The following is a 17,244-nucleotide window of genomic DNA, read 5'->3' on the forward strand; positions in this document are numbered from 1 at the left end:
TCACAGCCTGGTTGATCAGGTATTTTTTTATACCTGATCAGCCTTTATATGTAAAGGGAGTTAACAAAGTAGTCATGTTCTAAGCTAGGATCCGCAGAATGAGGGGGCAGAGTGGACACTACAGACACAAAGTAGCCAGAGATGTATACTAACCTAGTTGTACTTGCGGGGGTTGAGCTCTGGCTCTTTGGTCCCGCCTCTAAACTGTCAATCAACTGGTGTACAGGTTCCTGAGCCTACTGGGCTCTATCATATCTACACTTGAAACTGTGTATGGAGTCAGCCTCTACCACATCATTTCCTAATGCATTCCATTTATTAACTGCTCCGACACTAAACAAATTCGTTTAATGTCTCTATGGCTCATTTGGGCTCTCAATTTCCACCTGTGTCCCCCCCCCTAGTGCGTGTGTTCCTTTGTGTTAAATAAACTGTCTTTGTCAACCCTATCAATTCCTTTGAGAATCTTGTATGTGGTGATCATGTCCCCCTAACATTTATATGTGTGTGTGTGTGTGCCAGTTTGTTTACTTGTGCGTGCAAGGTGTCTTCCTTAGCGGCCAATAACAAGGAATTACCGTTCTTCCGTGTCAGATTAAACTCCTGTGTTTAGGTCATTGCTCGCACGGTAAAGGTCTTTACCAATTACATTTCATGTTCCATAACCACATGTCCACCTCGCCTAATCCCTTCTCTACACATGTCCGTATTACCTTAATATCCTAGGTATTTCCCACGTGGTCTCATCATTCGGACGCGCGTGTACAAACACGTGGTGTGTCCTGGCTCCATAAACCCTGACTCCTGTGATGTCCTGGTGTGCTGGGGCGTCTCCTTCGCTGTCATTATGTTGCCTTTGGACAGTATGTCAAGTTGACCAGACCACACACTAGAAAGTGAAGGGACGACGACGTTTCGGTCCGTCCTGGACCGTTCTCAAGTCGATTCTCACAATCGACTTGAGTATGGTCCAGGACGGACCGAAACGTCGTCGTCCCTTCACTTTCTAGTGTGTGGTTTGGTCAACATATTTCAGCCACGTTATTGTGACTCCTAGTCTGCAGTACTTTTAGTACTGCAATTATTTAGAAGCATAATTCCTCTCGACTGTTCGATAGTTCATCTCACTGTTCGATAGTTTATCTCACTGTTCGACTGTCTGCTCACTGTTCGACTGTTTCTTCCTCGTTTTCTACCACCGTGTTCTGTCCCATATAAAAGATGTTCACTTTATAATTCTCACAGTCGGGGACAGGAAGCCTGTTAGACTTTTAGAGGTCCCCCGGGTTTCCAATTCAACTACTGACCGTCTTCAGAATGCTACCCACAACAGTCGGTTAACTCCTAAGTACCTACTTGAACTGCTAGATGAACATGTTCATCAGGTTAAAGGAATCGTTGTCCATACAATTCTGTTCTGCTGCGGGGGTGTGTATATATATATATATATATATATATATATATATATATATATATATATATATATATATATATATATATATATATATATATATATATATATAACGGCCTATTGACATGGTTCGAGTGCATGGGGGGTTGTGTAAAACCCTGGTTTGTGTCTCGGAGAGGCTGCAGGATCCAAGTAAGTTCAGTAGAACTTTTGGTTTCAATCTTTTGACTATGTCGTAGCTCAGTCTATTAAGGCTGCGTCTGGGATGCTCTCGGACGTAGGTTCGAATCCTCGTCACGGCCTTTGTGGATTTGTTCATCCGTTACCTGCAGCCACCTGCCACAGGTAACGGTAACCCAACCTGATCCTGGCAACCACTGTGTCGCACAGTCTAATGGACGTTTTGTGCTGCCCATAAACATAGGTTTCAGATCTGAACAAATCATATATTTTTATACTGGTGCTTTCAGGTTGTTGGGAGTCAGTAATTTCTCTCCTATAGTTTTTTGGATAACTCTTGGGGGTTTTATCATCGCATTTAACTAATAAATTTGTTATACAAGCATACCTACCTTTGTACAAAGGTAGGCTTTTGTTTATTGTTATGAATAATGAATTTTCTGATGTAGGTATTGGCTGTTGAATTGGTCCGTTGCTATATTTTTTAATTACGTGTACCGGTATTTATACGTTTTGTTGGACTTTTGTAGTGATATGAATAAAGAAATATAAACACGTATGTAAATAAACATTTGAGTAGGACTTGATGTAGGCAGGCACACGCGCGCGCGCACACACGCGCACACACACACACACACACACACACACACACACACACACACACACACACACACACACACACACACACACACACACACACACACAGACACACACACACACACACACACACACACACACACACACACACACACACACACACACACACACACACACACACACACACACACGCACGCACAGAGGTGGAAACTAAGTGCCCAAATGAGCCACAGATATATTTCAAAGCACTTTTTTAGTGTCAGAATGATGACAAATGGAATGCATTAGGAAGTAATGTGGTGGAGGTTGACTCCATACACAGCTTCAAGTGTAGATATGATAGAGCCCAGTAGGTTCAGGAACCTGTACATTAGTTGATTGACCGTTGAGAGGCGGAACCAAAGAGCCAGAGCTCAATTAGGTAAGTACACACACATGGTACTGAATCAATAACTTGACCTCTTTCCATGTTTCTCTTCCCCGTTTCCTTTCGACAGCTACAAAGTCTCTGGCTGTGCTAATTTCATCCGGCTAAAGTTTTAATTGCTGGAGAAACTAAAAATGTTCAGGCCCTTAATCCTGCCACTCTCCTCTGAAATCCACTGCCCCCCTACTCTTAGGTGAAGACCCAGGCGTTTGTGAGCACAATTTGTACTTCCACTTGTGAGAGGCAGAGCCGTGGGTCCACCTCCTCTTAACTAACATCGTAAATGTATTACGAAAGGCTTGTATCACAATCGACTTGAGAATGGTCCAGGACGGACCGAAACGTCGTCGTCCCTTCACCTTCTAGTGTGTGGTCTGGTCGTCATTATTACGAAAGGATCACAATACAAAATATTTTCAACGTAGCCTCGTGTAGCAGAAATAATGATATAGTAAAATTTCGAAATTTAAAACTTTGAATATGTGCAATCACTTTCAGTTACGCTGACCAAGTATAATATTTTATATATCCATCACGTTTTTCAAACTGCAGGTCAGTTTGGGTAATATGCTAAAAATATATATATTTTCATTTATAGGGAAATTTCCATGAAAAATAAACAAAATTAAAATCTCAAATATGTGCAATCACCTTAAATTACACTCAAAAAATATCACTGCAGCATAATATTTTAAATATTTTACACTGGAGATCACATTGGGTTAAATGCGATTTTTTTATTTGTATTATTGTTATTGTTCAACTGAATAAAATCATCAGTGTTGCAACAGTTTAAAAAACTGCATGAATAAATAATATTGCATTTTAATATGGATTTTTGTATCTTATATAAAATATTTGTAACAAAATGTGTATGAAACAGTAAAAATGTAAGTGTAAATTGTATTCATGTCCTGTGTCTCTCAAACATCTGTGGTTTATCATTTGTGGCTCTTAACAGTAGGCAAGTTTGGCCACCCCTGATATATATAATGAAGGTCCGGTTCCCCTATGTGATTGACTTAAACGGAAGGGTTTATCCTCCCTTATTCAGCGTAACCACTTGTCCTAGTGCTCACAAGACTGGTAAACTGACATGGCGATTATAGTATGTTGCAAATGTTCCACGTTGCTGACTTGTCGTTGATTCTAGAAAGAGGCAGAGACCAGGAAGACCTCAGTGTTTCACAAAGACCTCCGAGGAGGGTTCTGTGCCACTCGTCAGAGCACTTCCGACTCTTTGTCATTCTTGTGACAGACTCATACGTTCCTCCAACCACAGATGTATAGGATTGGCTCCTCTGGTATTCCTGCTTAACACACACACCCAGCTTTCAGGGCTTCAAACAGGCGAAGGCTCTAATGAAAACAAAGCACCATGTGCTCCACCCAATCACTGTCTCGTTAATTGCATGGTATCATAGGTCTCCTCCCCATCGATTGCGATATTAACGTGACCTGTAAAACCTCGCTGACATATAATGTCAGAGCTCTAAACCACCGTCGTGTTTGACCAAAATATTACATAAATATACAGATATAACCTAATATCGATCTCATTATATAAGTTTAAATACTCTAACATACATAAAATACTCCCCGACAGTCCTTCGTGCTGGTTGTATATGATTGAGATTGAAAAAACTTAGTAATGTTATGATGGACTACGTTATTAGAATACCTCGCAACAGGCGGAACCCGGGAGCTGAGGCTCGCACTGTAGGCACATATAGATAAGTCAAACGCAAGTGATATAGGGTTTGTAAGCCTGTCACATTCCTACTGACTATGTGGGCTCTTCTGGCAAGTATCTGCACGCTCACGTAACTGTTTCAAAATTAAATTGTTACACTGACCAATAGTAGTTGAATATATTGAGGAACCAATCAGCTCACAGCACTGGCAGGGCTCGCGGCGAATCATATCGCTTGGATAGCTGGCAGAGAAGCCAGTCGGCGAGCGTCTTTGAAAGCAGACTAACATTAGTCAAGTACCGAGACTGTCTTCCACCTCATAACCTCTATCTTCATCGCCACGAGGACGTCTTGAACATCTACGTGTAACACTTACAGCTAAACACCTCAAAATGAACACCTGGGGCAAGATTCACGAAAGCACTTACGAACGTGTACATCTTTCCTCAATCTTTGACGGCTTTGGTTACATTTATTACACAGTTTACAAGCATGAAAACTTGCCATTCATCTGTTGTTATTGTTATAAACAGCCTCCTGGTGCTTCTTAGCTCATTAACTGTTTAATAATTGTAAACAAAGTCGCCAAAGATTGAGAAAAGATGTACAGGTTCGTAAGTGTTTGCATAAGTGCTTTGGTGAATCTGGCTCCTCGCGACTTGAGGAAGCAAGTGTGTGCAGGGAGCCACTCGCCGACGTTACTGTACATGTGCTCATCATCTGTTCCGTCCCACTCACTCTCTCCTGCTCCACACCTGGACACCAGCTGTTGCACTTGCCACAAACAAGGCCCACAGGTGTACGCTCACCGGCTGCACCACCTGACTCACGCCATCTGATTTAACCCAAGTGACTCATTAAGCTCTCTTAATCCCACCTTAAGATAGGTTCCTTGTGCCTGGGAATAACTTAGTCACACTTTGTAATGAGTTGGTGTCCATTCTATTGCAAGGTGTGAGAAAACTGTCTGTCACTCTTCCGCTTCACCTGAGCTGCTTGATGCTGTGCCAACTGCTCCTCACTCTTGTTTTGCACTCTGAACAACACTCAGAGAGTTACTGCACCTCTGCTTAGCACTGCCACACCTCTGCACCACACCTCTGCACCCCACCTCTGCACCCCACCTCTGCACCACACCTCTGCACCCCACCTCTGCACCACACCTCTGCACCCCACCTCTGCACCACACCTCTGCACCACACCTCTGCACCACACTGGTACACTTCTCCACCACACTTCGCTACAGCAACATCAAAGGGCAAAAGCCTGGTGTTGTAAATATATTTGGAGAGGAAATATTCCTTGTTGTGTATTCAGATGAAAATTTAATTATGACCCTCAATAAGCATAGAATTATAAAAGGGCTTTCAGGATGGAACAATTGTTTTTAAAATATCCAGAGCTAATTAATACCCTTTTGAGGAAACAAATTATATACATATGTATAATAACGGCTCATGCCTAGGTCTTGTTATTGAAATATATATATATTGTGTGTCTTCTGGATTTTCTTAATTTGTTACTGTCATTTTTTTACTTTCGTTTTCGTCATTGCTTTGTCTATGTCTTTCTTCCCTTCTGTTACCCACTTTCCCCTCACACTCCTCTTCCCTCCAACGTAGTGTCCTCTCTCTCTCTCTCTCTCTCTCTCTCTCTCTCTCTCTCTCTCTCTCTCTCTCTCTCTCTCTCTCTCTCTCTCTCTCTCTCTCTAAGAGCTCCTCTATACATGGGTCGTAAATAATAATATTATTACATTTTACATAAAAGCAACAGCCATGGTGGCCTTAAGTAAGTGATGTCTTAAAATTATCTTAATGCAACGGAAATTCTTCTTCGTGGTTAAAATATATGATCACCAAGGTATATTAGACTGGCAAACTGTACTTTTGGTCGATATTCTTGACATTCCTTCTCTGATAACATAACATTTTAGAAGCTTCCATAGACTAAGACTCCAGGACTATGAATGATTTAAGCCAGTACTTAACCACTGGAGGGCATTTGACCACCTCTACTGCTACCACTGTAGAGACCCCAAGTGAGAGGTAAGAAACACACACACACACACACACACACACACATACACATACCAACCACCCTCTGGCTTTTCGACCAAAGAGCCAGAGCTCAACCCCCGTCAAGCACAACAACTAGGTGAGTACACATACATGATCACTACCTACAAAATCCTCAGAGGAATTGACTGGGTAGATAAAGGGGTATTGACAGGGTATTGCATCATCTTAAATTCATCATGCAATGTTGAAGAAGTGTGGATGCAAGTATGCTAATGTAGCATGTCAATCTTCTCCCAACCTTCGGTATTTCATTATATGCATTTAAAGTACCAAATACAACATTGCTATCACAAGAAATACAATACGTCTGCTCCTGTAACTTGGAGTAAAAATAAATGTTCATTCGTCTGCATAATCCAACTCATACATACATAACAGGATCCACATGTGCAATGATCGACATTCATGCATGGCCTTGCGCGTTGCAAAACTTTTCCAACTCTTTGATTATCTTCCTGGAGGCACGGAACGCGTTCTTGTGAATACACAAATGAAGACCTCAGCCTTTGTCTGGATCTTGCGTTTGTGAAATGAGAAGGAAAAATAAATATATGTGCTCTGGACTTTGATGGAGAGGCGTGGTGCGGTGGCATGGAAATGAGGTGATGGTGTGTAGTGATTGTGGTTGTGTGTGGTTGTGTTGTGGTTGTGGGTGGTGGGAAGGGGCTTTAAGGGTGTGTGGTGATGGTGTGTATGTGTGGGGCTGAGAGGTGTGGAGTGGGGCGGGGTTAAAACAATCAGCACGCTACTCGCTTCGTGAATAGGTGTCCGGGGGGTAGTGTTTACATCGTAAGACACGGCGGCTGTTGGCGCAGACGACAGGGAAGGAGTTGGTAAATGTTCCTTATGCCGTTCCCGCTGTGTGTGCTACTTGAATTCTAACTGGCTACTTCCCTGCCCTCGGCAAAGGAGTCATGCTGTTACCCCTCAAATTCCATCACCTACAAGTTTAATTTTTGCCAATAACTCTGCGTCGCCTAAGTGGGGAATGTCAGCTAGCAATGGAACCTTCAAGACCCTGCATGTCTCTTTACATGTGGCTCACTCTTCACTATGCAGCTCCGGCCTGGAACCCCCCACCTTAAGAATCACACGACGGCTTTTGAGAAAGTTCAGAGATATGTAATATATATATACTACGGAACTATGGAAGTTTATCTGCATTAAATACACGATGTTGGAAGAAAGTTGTAACAAAGAAGATATGATAAGAAAATAACAACTTATTAGGTGTAATTGACAGCCTACAATAAGATCCTAAGTTCTTTGATGAGAAACAGTTGCACACGAGGCCACGGATGGGAAAGATATCTTTCAGCGAGGCGGAAAGATATCGAGAAGAACTCCCTCAGTGCAAGAGTCGTGACCAAATGAAATGAGTCAAGATAAGACCTCGTCGAGACCATTTATACAATAGTTTCTAAAGAGACAAGGAACCCGAGGCAAACAGAACAACTGTATTAATTGGTCACTTGGTTGTAGAGGTGGGGCTCAGGAGCCGACGCTCAACCCTGCAAACAAACTTAAGTAAATATATCTTGGCCATTGCACAGAGCTGGCAACTTAGTACGTGCAAATGAATTATATCTGTGTATATATGTATATGTATGTATTTCTTGCTTTAAAATATTTGTAATTCTTGATATTTTTTGTGATCTGAAATATTGTTTTACATATAATAACAAAGTCAGACAGTATGATAAATGACCCATTTCAAGTGGCCTCGACGGGGACAGAAAGCCGGCGTCTTGTGAAAGATGCCTCCATTATTCCTAAGAAACATTAACAAAGCAGCCAAAGATAAAGTGAAATAGACAGGTGGAAGACCTCAAGAGGTGAATACCTTTCATATTTCCATATCAAAATCCTCAAGTAAATATAGAAATAACCGGATATATAAGTATGCAAAAAATAAAGAGCTGACAAGTGAAAACTAAACTAGCCCAGTGAGGAATAGTTGCTTAGATAGTACTAAAAAAATAGTACTGGTCGGCGGATAGTGGTGGGGGGATGGGGGGGGGGTTAACGGGGGTAGTACAGGTGGTTGCATCGTACGCCAGGCAGCACAGCGAGCCAGGAACCAAAACATTGGGTGCATCCGTCCCTTCCCTGACCTTAGTAGAAGCTCTTGGCACTGTCTCTGGCCTGGTGGCACTCTGCCGGGTGTATGTGTGTGCCTATACCTGCTATTCTGTGGCTCACGCTTCACACACACACCTCTGTTTATATATATTAGCTGGCCTCTCATGCTGTGTACTCATTCCTTATTCACGAAGCGTGCTTATTTCCTTCTCACGATACATACTCATTCCTTCCTCATGAAGCGTACTCGTTCCTTTCCCATGATATGTAAATGTGTACGTCTCATTTTCTGTACACTTCCATGTGCGTGCAGATCTGCGCCCAAAGGGAAACAGTACGCACTATATATATGGGTCAGCCCATAGATTAATATAGTCTGTGTGTGTGTGTGTTGTGCGTGCGTACGTGTGTGTGTGTGTGTGTGTGTGTGTGTGTGTGTGTGTGTGTGTGTGTGTGTGTGTGTGTGTGTGTGTGTGTACTCACCTAGTTGTGTTTGCGGGGGTTGAGCTCTGGCTCTTTGGTCCCGCCTCTCAACCAACCTGTGTGTATGTGTTTGTGTGTGTGTATGTGTGTGTACTTGTCCGCCTGATCTCTATATAAACGTCTCTAATTTTCACCATTAACTGATTCAACACCCATATTAATCTTATGTGCACAAGAGCCTCATATGGGCTCAAGGGTTGCAAGGCAGCACTTCATAAAGGTCAAAGTGGCCTGTTAATTAGTTTATTGTGGCCTGTTAACCCATCCTGTTGCTGCGTTAGTCACATCAAGGCTTCAGGCACAACATATACTCACAATCTCCTTCATGTTAAGCAGTTTATATTGAAGGTAAATTAGTTATTCTTTTCATTAACGTCTCCAGCTCCCTCACACACCCCCAACTTGTGGACGGAGAAGGGAAGGATAGTGGCGTGTATTCTATAACTTCAGTAGGCAAACTTAGTATGCTTAGCTTAGCTGTTTCATGGAATTAATTTCATAAAGTAGTAAGCAAGTAGAATGTTATAGGAGAGAAGGTAGTTGAGTTCCATACATAGTTGCGTATATATGAAAAGCAAGAGAACTACGGCAATAGCCGACTGGCGACTGAAACGTGGGGTCCAAGAGCTGATGCTTGCCCTGTAGGTACATGTAGGTGAGAAAGCACATCTACATTGCTGCCCGAACACAGCCAAAAACAAGGCCCCACAAGTGAAGATATGTTAGACAAGAGCGAGGCGAGACAGTGATGACGAGGACCTTAAGGAACCATAAACACCAGGAAGTTCATGCCAGCGCCCAGAATAGCATCGCGGAACCTTGCGTCATGGAGCATCCGATCGTCTTACTGGCGAGAGGGCGGGGCGCAGGGGGGGGGGGGGGAGGGGAGGAGGTTTGTCTAAACGGCAATCGCTTTACTAAAAGTAAATATTAATCCGGCTCGTGGTAGTGCCCGAAGAATAATACAAGCAAAGATTGGATGAAACGAGAATAAGAGCGGCGCCGAAGAGACAATATCACCACTCAAGTGATGTCGCCTCTGATGGCAGGCTCGCTAAGGTGTTCATGAACTTGTATTCTCTCCTATAGGCTCTTTATTCTGCCTCCTCCTCCTCCTGCTTCATATTGTTTCTTGTTTATCGTTTTCTTGTTTTCTGTTCTGTTTATTATTATCCTCATATTGTGTCTGTGATGACTGGGGCGCCTTGAGGTACTCCACTCGTTGCCCCTTTCCATTCTGGTGCCTCTGATCTCACTGTAATCTTCTGCTTCCTTCCTGAGAGGTACTCCTCTCTCGGAAACACTTCCAAATACACCAGCTGGAATAGGAGTGCCGTGTGCGTGCGTGTGTATGAGTGCGTGTTCGTGGCGCGTGCGTGCACTCGCCCACCAGCCTCGACGCCTTTTACTGAAGACAGGGTCGTAGTTCGAGGTTAAGTGCTGTCGCTGTTGGTTCTGATAAAGGAGACGAAGGTGGTGGCAACAACAGGGGGGGAGAGGGAGGGAGTGAGGGAGGAGAGAAGAGGGGCAGACGGGAGCAGAGAAGGAGAGAAATGAAGGCGAAAATGGAGACTTAGAAGATTGAAAAGGGAAGGAGGCGGCGATTGGATATATTGAAGCAAGGTATTAGGAGGAAGAATGAAGAGGAAAGGAAGGAACTGATGGAAGATGGAGAAATAGATGCTGGTGGAATAAAAGTAACACAAGAAATGGAAGAAAGAAAAGGGAACTATTAGGGGGAAAGCGCCATACCACCACGACTATATATATCACTTGGAAAGGGGTCAGGATATAAGGATTTGGGATGGGACGGGGGAAAGGAATGGTGTCCAACCATTTGAACGGTCGGGGATTGAACGACAACCTGCATGAAGCGAGACCGTTGTTCTACCGTCCAGCCCAAGTGTCAAGAAAAAAGCAGTTAAGAAAAATTAATGATTTTTTTTGTAAATATATTTTGGAAATTTAAAAAATGTATTATTAAATATTAAATACTTGGAAATTAGAAAAAACTAGTTCCCTTGTGTTGTGGCTGATCTGCCGTGTCTTGTGTCAAATATAATTGAAGTATAATATATGAATTATAATAATATATGAAGTATAATAGTGTATGACGTATAATAGTGTATGGAGTATAATAGTATAATATATGAAATATAATAGTATAATAAAGTATAATAATACAATATATGAAATATAATAGTATAATAAAGTATAATAATATAGTATATGAAATATAATAGTATAATAAAGTATAATAATATAGTATATGAAATATAATAGTATAATAAAGTATAATAGAAAACGGGTGAAAACTAACACTTAACGATGTAAAATTAAACAAGGTTTTGAAATTTGAATTTTCCCGCCCAAAATGTAGCGCCAAAAAATATTCCTCCAAAAAATACTTTCCAATGACTTTTATACAATTACTCTGGTGATGTTTTAAGTTTTCACATCAATACACAGATAAAATTATGGCTGGCAGCTCTCCGGCATTGCCAGTATGTCTTAAGTATGCTGGTGGGTGATAATAGCAGTTATACACACTATGGCCTGCTAGATGTGTACTTCCTTGAAAGATTTTTGCCTAATACACCGTAAAATATTTGTATAGGCAGGTGGGGCCGCGTCTTTTCCTTATGCCTTGTTAAACACTGTCGGTTCCACTCATAATCTTATTCGCTATTATTTTGTACCGTATTCCCTGCCTCTCCAGTTTGGTGACTTAGTATCGAGTCATATTGCACCTCTTCGGCTTCTTCCTAACGTCAGTTTGTGTTCTATTGGATTGGGTTTCACGTCGTAGCTGCACAATCGGATTAGTCTCACGTTGGTTGTGTGCAGGATCCTCGAAGTCTCATTTGCCTAGGCCTTGGAGGCAAACCAGATGTTCGCCGCTAATGTTATTCTACTGATTTGGACCTCTGGTGCTAGGTTAGATTTGAGTCATCTAAAATGCATGTTGTTCCTCCACTGATTAAAGAAAACTTCACTCCTCACGGTATACCATTTTATTTCTGTGTTTCTTCGTGTATTCTCAAGTTTTTGTGATTCCTATATCTGTGGTTACCTGAGTTTAATTTCAGCTCCTGGGTCTCGCCTCATAACCTTCAGTTGACTGAGTTACTTTTTCCAAAACCCGTTGGACTCTTTCTTATCTATCAACGGGTCGTGTTGGTACTTTATTTTCATCTGTGTTCTTTGCTCTTGTGCTACGCCAGCTTGTCAGCCGTAAAGACGGGCTCGCCATAGCCCGTGCTATTTGGAACTTTTTGTTCCAGGTAGCGAATCTTAAACAACAACAACTTGTCAGCCGTTTAGAGTTACTTGGGTATTTTGTAAGTTGTGATCGCGAGGGTTAAATATGTCAGTATTCTCTCGTAATGTATGGCTCTCAGCTCCTGGGCCCAGCCTGCAGTTTTTCTAGTAATCTATGTGATGGTCTGTTTCTATTTGAGTATCTTTGTAGTCTTCGTAAATCTTCGTATTCTTTGTAGTCTTTCGTATTCTTTATAATCTTTTGTATTTTTTGCAATCTTTTGTATTTTTTGTAATATGTTGTATTCTTTGTAATGTGTGGTATTCTTAATAATATTTTGTATTCTTTGTAATCTTTTGTATTCTTTGTACTCCTTTGTAATTATTTCCATTGATAAATAGCCCAAATTAAGTAAATACTGTTCACAGTTACCTGTGCAGAAAGACTTTTTAGATTACTTTGTATTGAACACCACACTTTTGAGTCAGGTCCAAAACTCCAAGTGGAAGTTAAACGTTAAAACTCTTTATTGTAATATGAAACTATTCATAATTATTTATCAAAAAATACAATAAAAATCATATAATTAATAAAATAGGTGATGCCTTATTTTTAGTATTTTTTTTAAATTAGAATGTTGGACAAATATGATTTATTCTTTGTGACAAAGTTGAGACTCGCTGGATCGTTCATGTTTTGAGTTTTCGTTCGAGCCGCTATACACCGGGCTCAATACTCGATTATTTTTTGTGTATAGTTCTTTGAACGTTGTATACGATAACATATAAATACACTTTTTTCAACTTTGTTTTGAAACACTCGAGTAAGTATTAAATTTCATTGTTGGTGTGGGAGTGCGTATAGCATTATAGCGAATCTATAATGTTATTTCCTTTCGCAACCCGCCCAACCATTTGGGCTAGACGGTAGAGCGACGGTCTCGCTTCATGCAGGTCGGCGTTCAATCCCCCGACCGTCCACAAGTGGTTGGTCACCATTCCTTCCCCACGTCCCATCCCAAATCCTTATATCCTGACCCCTTCCAAGTGCTATATATTCTCGAATGGCTTGGCGCTTTCTCCTGATGACTTTTCCCCTTCCTTCCTTTCGCAACCTTCAACCTTTTTTATTTTTTATTTTGATTTGATGGGGAACTTTTGTATTTTGTGAGGGGATTTTTGTATTTTGTGGGGGGATTTTTGTATTGTGTGGGGGGATTTTTGTATTTTGTGGGGGGATTTTTGTATTTTGTGGGCGGATTTTTGTATTTTGTGGGGGGGATTTTTGTATTGTGTGGGGGGATTTTTGTATTTTGGGGGGGAATTTTTGTATTTTGTTGGGGGGATTTTTGTATTGTGTGGGGGGGATTTTTGTATTGTGTGGGGGGATTTTTGTATTTTGTGGGGGATTTTTGTATTTTGTGGGGGGATTTTTGTATTTTGTGGGGGGATTTTTGTATTTTGTGGGGGGATTTTTGTATTTTGTGGGGGGATTTTTGTATTGTGTGGGGGGATTTTTGTATTTTGTGGGGGATTTTTGTATTGTGTGGGGGGATTTTTGTATTGTGTGGGGGATTTTTGTATTGTGTGGGGGATTTTTGTATTGTGTGGGGGGATTTTTGTATTTTGTTTAATGGGGGATTTTTGTATTTTGTTTGATGGGGGATTTTTTAATTTTGTTTAAAGGGGGAATTTGTTTTGATTATTGAGATAACTTTACTTAATTTTGAGCCTCGTGGCACTTGAGTAATTACTTTTAGGTATTATATATAAAGCTGCTTTTAAATAATGTTCTCCTATAAAGATCAGCAAACTCCATGGTACCATACTGGGGGTATACACAAAGAGGTATACCCCACGCTTCACCTTATATGTATACTGAGAGTCTACTTCAGCCTTAGATTATGTCCAGGGACTAAAATATACTTGTTGGATGGTCAGTTAGCTATCATAGTGGTCTTAATAACCCTCCAACACCAGACCATGTTTATGGTATTATTATTTGGGTATTATTGGGGGAAGGGAGGGAATATATGTGCTTCATATCGTCGTATTTCAGAACCTGGAAATATTCTACACATGGTATGAGAAACTGGCAGTTTACTCTCTCTCACTCTGAAGTGAAAATGTATGTTGACCAGACCACACACTAGAAGGTGAAGGGACGACGACGTTTCGGTCCGTCTTGGACCATTCTCACAATGGACTTGAGAATGGTCCAGGACGGACCGAAACGTCGTCGTCCCTTCACCTTCTAGTGTGTGGTCTGGTCAACATACTTTAGCCACGTTATTGTGACTCATCGCCTGCATGTGGAAATGTATGTATGGAATGAGGTATATTCATATGCATTGGGGGAAATGTATATGAATCGAAATGTAAGGAAGTGCTCCTGCTCTGGACGGGTGGTCATCAAGTGGAATGCACTGAAGGAAGTTGTAAAAGCCACCTCCATCTACAACTTCTAGAGCTAGATTCGACCAAGAACTCGAATGTCAGGATAGTCAAATTGTAGCGCAACAGGTACAACAGGGCAAGTAGGTCGGGCATGCAGAGCTAGAGCTCACTTTCTCGTCGTCACTGGTAGGTGAGTACTCATACACCGTCACTGCCACTCCTCCCCACCACAGGGGGGTGGGGGGTCGCATCCTGCCCCAGGCAAGGCTGCCTGTCACGCCATTATGACTTTCACACTCCTCATGGACTTTAATTACTGCCAGGCTAAGAGGTTGTGTTGCTTCATGATATATATATATATATATATATATATATATATATATATATATATATATATATATATATATATATATATATATATATATATATATATATATATATATATACTAGGAATGTGTCCGGCGTTGCCCGGGTCTGTCTATCTTCCTTCTCTATCTGTCGATCTATATCTATCTAGCTATTGTCTCCTGTTATGACTCAGGGTATTCACTATAATATGCACTGTGTCCTAACTTTATGAATAAGTCCTATAATTGTTGTCATTAATATGTGTGCTGTTTGGGTTACCGTTATGTTCAGTTTTGTTGTTATAACCAGTGGGAAATTATATGTTCAAGTTGCTGTGATAGATAATGTTTGTCAGTAGAGATTCGGACTACACGATAAAATATTATTTGTTTATGTCTTGGCGCGCTGTTAAACTACGTAACTGCTTCTTTAGCTGTGTGTGTGTGTGTGTGTGCGCGTGTGCGTGTGTGTGTGTGTGTGTGTGTGTGTGTGTGTGTGTGTGTGTGTGTGTGTGTGTGTGTGTGTGTGTGTGTGTGTGTGTGCGCGTGTGCGTGTGTGTGTGTGTGTGTGTGTGTGTGTGTGTGTGTGTGTGTGTGTGTGTGTGTGTGTGTGTGTGTGTGTGTGTGTGTGTGTCCATGCCAACACAGGTAAACCAGCAACGGTGTTATTCAGGTGTTGTAATGATTTAACTGTTATAACACATATTTATTATGAAAGTAAACCTGTGCAAGTGTTCAAGTACATTTAGTACTGGCAGACAGCTTAATTACGTTATTGTGAAGTGTACCACGAGAGTGTAGCCAGTGTTATTGTACCCTTCTGTTGGTAATTGTATAGCTGACCTCTGCCCTGTTGTTGACGCTTCCCACCCTCACTGGTCTGGGGGAGACTGGGGAGGAGGTACGGTGGTAGTGCTTGAGCTCCGAGGAGTAATACAGTTTGATATCGTGTAGGGTTAGGTAAGAAAGGTATTGTGGATTGGTAGCATCAGTATTAATATTATTATTAATTGTGTGGTTCGTGTTTTGATTGTGGTTGTGTGAGGTTCAAGTGAGTATATTTGACAGTCTATATGGGGACGTTTTCTGAGGCATTTGGGGTTCTAACTGTTATGACTCTCATATGTGACATTGAAAGATTAAGTGTCCAAAGTTTATTTTGCTGTTTTAGTATGACCTGATGCCAAGAGTTGATCCTGTTAACATTTTCAAGGACAGAGTATAAGTGAATACAACTCAGCTGGAGCAGCTGAATATGTAACATTGTACTCACCTAGTTGTCCTTGCGGGGGGTTGAGCTTTGGCTCTTTGGTCCCGCCTCTCAACTGTCAATGAACTGGTGTACAGATTCCTGAGCCTACTGGGCTCTATCATTCTTATACATGAAACTGTGCATTACACACAGAGATCACACTAACGTGATGAATCAAATGAACAAATCTACAAGGGCCGTGACGAGGATTCGAACCTGCGTCCGGGAGCATCCCAGACACTGCCTTAATCGACTGAGGTACGACAGGGTAAAAAGAGTTGAAACCGAAGTTCTACTGAAATTACTGGAACCCGTAGCCTCTCCGTGGCACAAACCAGGATTTTACACAACTCTCCCCTGCACCCTGTGCATGGAGTCAGCCTCCACCACATCACTTCCTAGTGCATTCCATTTACTAACTATTCTGAGAGATTGTGTGTGTGTGCGTTGTTAATAGTCTTCCTTGGTCTCTTCCACAGCTCCAGTGAGGAGCCACGAGTGGCATCTCTCTCCAACAACTCCCTCAGCTCCTCCACCTCCACCTCCTCTACCGTCGTCGCCGCCAACGGCCACATCTCCTCCAGACGTAGAACAGGTAAGTCACCGCTCCAGTACCTGGCCACTACCATGTAACACTCTCTGAGGACGAGTAGGGTCTAAAACCTGGCAAATGGATGTACTCCCTTGACGTCATCGCTACTCTTTAAACCCCCCCCCCCCCAACCTGACTTAACTGAGTTAAAATAAGAGATAAAATGTTGCGTTTTAGGTATAGTATGGACGAGCTGTGACGTCACTATGACGTCATAATTTTCATGCCGTGAAAGTTTTGTATAATACTGGAGTTAGAGGAAGGGAAGGCAACCTATCAGGGAAAAGCGCCATCACGAGTATATTGCACTTGGAAGGGGTCAGGATAAGGATCTGGGATAGGACGGGGAGGGAAGGAATGGTGCCCAACCACTTCGACGGTCGGGGATTGAACACCGACCTGCATGAAGCGAACATACATACTCCTGAATATACACACTAGGC

At 41.9% G+C, this 17,244-nt stretch overlaps 1 long non-coding RNA gene across 1 annotated transcript in view; it reads left to right on the top strand.

Moving 5' to 3' along the window:
* LOC138358839 (uncharacterized) overlaps positions 1 to 16,781 on the top strand; it is a 39,171-nt gene extending 22,390 nt beyond the window's left edge. The window contains exon 3 of the long non-coding RNA XR_011225586.1: positions 16,689 to 16,781. This is a non-coding gene — a long non-coding RNA (uncharacterized lncRNA). The remainder of the gene's footprint in view (positions 1 to 16,688) is intronic.
* The last annotated feature ends 463 nt before the right edge of the window (positions 16,782 to 17,244 follow it).

Source organism: Procambarus clarkii, chromosome 86, assembly GCF_040958095.1.
Source record: "Procambarus clarkii isolate CNS0578487 chromosome 86, FALCON_Pclarkii_2.0, whole genome shotgun sequence".
NCBI lineage: Eukaryota > Metazoa > Arthropoda > Malacostraca > Decapoda > Cambaridae > Procambarus > Procambarus clarkii.